The 5,000-nt window shown below is 43.5% G+C and overlaps 1 protein-coding gene across 1 annotated transcript in view; it reads left to right on the top strand.

Annotated features, from left to right (window-relative positions):
- tenm2a (teneurin transmembrane protein 2a) overlaps positions 1 to 5,000 on the top strand; it is a 675,012-nt gene that overhangs the window by 543,124 nt on the left and 126,888 nt on the right. The window lies entirely within an intron of this gene.

Genomic DNA, 5,000 nt, shown 5'->3' on the forward strand with positions numbered 1-5,000 from the left:
ACAGATCATAATATAATTTTCCCGCCGACATCAATCTTACGTGCTATGTACAATTTGTATAAAGAGTAACAGCCATTTAGAGAAAGGGGAAAAGAAAGGATGATATTTTCTTCGTGGAAGGTGATGGTAATGATATCCTACTGTATGATTTAACCGTGTTTTGAATGGATTAGTAGAGTAAACTTCACACTGCCCTGCAGGCCTGGGCTGGGACAAAAAGTCAGGCCGGGCATTTTCCGCCAAGACCAATCTGCCAAGCATTGAGGGAGACAATGAAGCCCATGACAATATTTGTAGTCCTCTATTATAAACTACTTTGAACACAACAGCCAAAATGAATATTCAAATGTGACAAAAGGGCCATACACACAGGTCGCTGCTAGTTACTAGCTCAGCGAATGAACTCCATAGAATGTCATTGTGTTCCAGCAAGACTAGCAGGCGAGTAGGCGAGTACTGTACAAGCGATGCGATGTGGGCGGATCCCGAGTTGAAAATATTTTATCTTCAAGCGAGGCGAGTAAGCGAGTAACCAATTAGTTCGGTACTTCTCGCCTGTTCATTGGCAATTAAAGCTGCGGGAACTTTCAGCGAACGTTCCATGAAAGAGAGGCGAGTAGGCGAGCAAGCGAGAAGCTAGTAAATAGCAGCGATGTGTGTGTACGGCCCTTAAAGGAAAACGTCGGAAATTTTCAATTTTCCTATTTTTGATGACACATGTCCCCAAAAATCGATTTCTCATCTTTTTTACATTTTTAACCCATAGCCTTGCGCTTCCATATTTTTTTTTTACTACTAGCCATGGGCGCAGCCATTTTCAGCAGAATATTACGTCAGAAAGAAAAATCTATTTGTGCAGCGGATCATTCTACTTAGTTCTAGAACAGTGGCGGAAGGCTAGGTAATGATTTGGGTGAAGACGCAGCGCTGTCACAACGTGCTAGCACCAAGGACAGCGGTCATTCATTTGTTCACAGCAAAACCCAAATGAGAGGGCAACGAAACAGTCCAACATAATTTATCCTCTGATATGTATCCTAATATCAACTTTATAATAAATTGCAGCCCATTGCTGGTTTGTAGGACTATGCTATGAATGTTGTGACTTTCCCCCCCTAACTTCTGCACGCTGGTAGGCCTTGTTGTCACGGCAGTAGGGGTAAGCAGTCAAATATTTAGCGACACAAAGGGGTGAATCGTGACAATTCTGCAGTTATGTTTGTGAAACATAGCCCTACACTATGTTCAACAATTTGGCTTCACGCCGTCTGTCAAGTCTGCTGGCTAACCAGCAACATCTCATCCTGTGCTTATCCTGTCGCTAAAAAGGGGGGTTAAACTGTATTTCGTAGGCTAATGAAAATATACGGTCTCTTTCCAACCAAGATCTTGGCGATTTACAATGCCATTCCGAGATGGGATAGCATCATCACCATCCCTGTTTTATGGCCCATGTTTTAAAATTGTTTTCTATCTTCCTGACAGCCATCTCATTCAGTTTTAAAACTATATGCAAAGTGCAACTATTTTTTACTCGTCTGTATGCTCGAACGTAGGCACAATTTACGCTCACGTTGGAAATTATGACCAGCTGGTGCAACCCACAGCAGAAGTCTGGGTACTCGTACAGTCTGAAAATATGGACGTTGTGGCGCATCATTTACAGATGCTGCGTTGTCCAACGAAGCGAAAACTACCCCACTCCATTCTCACTGAAATGAAGTTGATAAGCAACATAACAATGTGCAGTCTTTTAGATGCACACGAAAAGCTCATGACAAGCACAAGGCAAACTTTGTTCTGTTACCAATTTATTTACCTCAACCTCTGGTCCCACGAGTGGATCCAAGACTGTTTCCAAAAGTACACAAATTCTAACAACTAAGCTTACACAAAAACGAGCCGTGTCGGAAAGCTTCAACGGAGAGGTTTTGGGAAGAAATGAACTCTTTCACGCGGGTTGTTATTAGGGAAAAGAACAACTTTCAGTTACCATTATAAATATGCTCGCCAGTGGTTTACGCCGATCCCATCCTCTAGCAACTACTAGAGCATAATTAGGCTAGTCTATGAATTATGGCATAGCCTAGGTTAGCCAACTCGGGAGGTAAGATGATGCTTTGTCCTCATGACTAAATGCACGGACGGCATTGCATCAACGTGCCACGCTCAGATAATTCATGACACAACTTCCAGAGCCCAATTTCACAAATAATGAATATAATTATGCTACTAGTAGGCCTAGGTTAAAATACTTGTCTGTGACCAATGACTTCATTTTGGCTGTAGGCAACTAGTCTATTTTGCCAGTCATCGACATTTCAGGAGCACGTTACAGTGCCATCGTAAGTTTGCAACTACACATCGCAACATGCAAGTTTGCAACATTTTCTTTCGAGGAAAAAAAAATATCCTGCTCCCCACAAGCTTTGTCATTATTTGAGAGCATGCAAAACCATCACCGGAGTTTCGCTAACAAGGTAGCCAAAGCCCATCTACTGCACAAGAAATGTCCGATTATTACAGACTGACAATACATTTGATAATTTTTGAACGTAACGTAGGCAACCAGTTTGTTCACAAGAGTTTTCCCAGCGTATCTTTGATGCTATTTTGAAGGTCCACGGTGATCAGCCTGATTCCTTCACAGTAAACGGTAAACAACCAAAGTTGCCTACCTTATCTCATCCAAGGGGAACGTTCAAAATGTCCATAGTGTACGAGGATCCTGTCTTGTTTAATAAATCCTCCTCTGTCAACTATCTCCGGGTCCGAGTCAGAACAATAAAGTTCGCAATTTGCTATTGTCACTGCTTTCCATTTCTGTAGGTAAATAAACAAGCTGTCAAGTGAAGGGGTCACTTCTGCATGAGCGTCAAGCTAAATGGGTCAAGTAGGGGTCACTACAGAAATTACAGATGAGAAGCCTCATTCCCATTGTAGCCAATAAGCTTTGCAGTTCCGCTTGGGTGCCCACTGGGGGGGGCGAACGCATTCAAGTGAAAAGTGACTACAGCCCCATTGACACCTATTCACTTGGCCGCGAGTGCCATCTAGCTGTAGTAGAACACTTGACCGCAAGTGAGTGAACCTTCACTTCCGGGTTTTCTTTCTTACGTCATGGCCCTGTTGCCTGAGAGAACATGGCGGCGCCCGGGGAGGGAGAGTCAGAGCAGTAACTTGAATTTCAAACTTTCGCGGGTATTACTCTTTCGGGCTTACTAATGTGAACAAGGTGAAAAATCGATTTTGGGGAATATACCAAGGGAAATATAGTAAATTTGAAACTTTCTGACGTTTTCCTTTAAGAGAGGTCAGCTGTGGCAGCATGAGGACTGATGACACAACATTACATTAAGGGGAGGACCAGGCCAAAATCATCAACAGTCCACCGAGCAAATGCTCTGTGTGCCTTAAGGCCAATCCAGCCATGCTGCCCCGTCCACATCCATTAGTTATTTGCCTCTACAAAGCATGCTATGGTCATGGTCCTGCTGTAGCCTACGGTAAGGCACTGGGTTACTATGCCGGCGACCCGGGTTCAATTCCGGCCTGGGTAATTTGCAGATCCTTCTCAATCTCTCTCTCCCCACTCACATCCTGTCTCCTTCTTCGCTATATACAAATAAAGTTGACACCCCCCCCCCCCCCCCCCCCCCCCCCCAAAAAAAGCTATGGTCATGCTCCTGCTGTGGCCTACAGTAGGGCACTGGGTTACTATGCCGGCGACACGGATTCGATTTCAGCCTGGGCAATTTGCAGATCCTTCCCCGTCTCTCTTTCCCCACTCGCTTCCCGTTCCATTCTTCACTATACAGTACTATCCAAATAATGTTGAATATCCCCCGAAAAAAGAAAAGAAAAAAAAGCATGCTTTGGTCATACGGAAAGAAAAAGGAAAAAGGGGCTTTTCCTCAGGCCTGCGCTAAATCAGTGTTCAGGCTGTGTTGCATCCACTGCTGAGTTCACTATGAGCCCCATGGAGAGGGCCGCAGTTTCTTATAGTGAAGACGATACATAAATACAAGTTCCCCTCTGTTCCGTAAACATTTGATCTCACTGGGAGTTTGTCATTAAAAGAGGCTGCTTTACAGCTATTAGAACTTGAAACAAGACTATGGGGCGCACAGTATGGTTGCTTTGTTCAGAATGAAAGAGAGAAAGAAAGAAAGAAAGAAAGAAAGAAAGAAAGAAAGAAAGAAAAAAAGACAGACCGAAAGAAAGAAAGAAAGAAAGAAAGAAAGAAAGAAAGAAAGAAAGAAAGAAAGAAAGAAAGAAGGGAAAAGAAAAGAAATAAAATAGGAATAGGTAGACCTGGCTGAGTGGATTGACTCATTTCCCCTTCACCACACTCCAAATGGTGTCAGGAGTGAGATGGAATGGCATGGCTTGCTGTGAGGCCATCAGAGGTGTACCCTACTGGGTGAGTCATGTAAGGGACCCTACCCTCCGCTTTGATTGGCCCAGTGTGAAGGGATGTGATGGCAGCCGGGTGAAGCATGGGTGTGTTGTTGGGCACCCAGCATGGCGGAAGTTTATTGGGAAATGTGTTGTGGGTGAGGAACACAGGGGGTGTTGTTTCCCAAATGGCATAGCAGAGTGATGGAGTAGCATCACCATTGTTGTGGGGTGTGCTCAAACTGTACAAGCGGGTTCAAAGACAAGAGAGTTTTTTTTCCTCTTCCCTACAAATAAACTAAAACTGAAATCTGAAAAGAAGTATCACCTGAAGGGACAGCTATTTTTTCTTAGGGTATTTACGTAGGAGGTATTTTGAAATGCATTACAAATTATTTTTCTACAGTAACCTTATACTGTATACTGTAGGCCTACATGTTTTTGAAGATTGTCAAACATCCAGGTATTATTTAAGGTAAAAACACAAACTCTTGATATGTTAAGGCTCTCGGTTATGTCACAGCATAGTTGTTATGATATAGATGTACTAGAGTCTTCGCTTGAGGCTACGCTAAAACATAAAACGGGTCCCACAGTCAGAC

Source organism: Engraulis encrasicolus, chromosome 23 (assembly GCF_034702125.1).
Source record: "Engraulis encrasicolus isolate BLACKSEA-1 chromosome 23, IST_EnEncr_1.0, whole genome shotgun sequence".
NCBI lineage: Eukaryota > Metazoa > Chordata > Actinopteri > Clupeiformes > Engraulidae > Engraulis > Engraulis encrasicolus.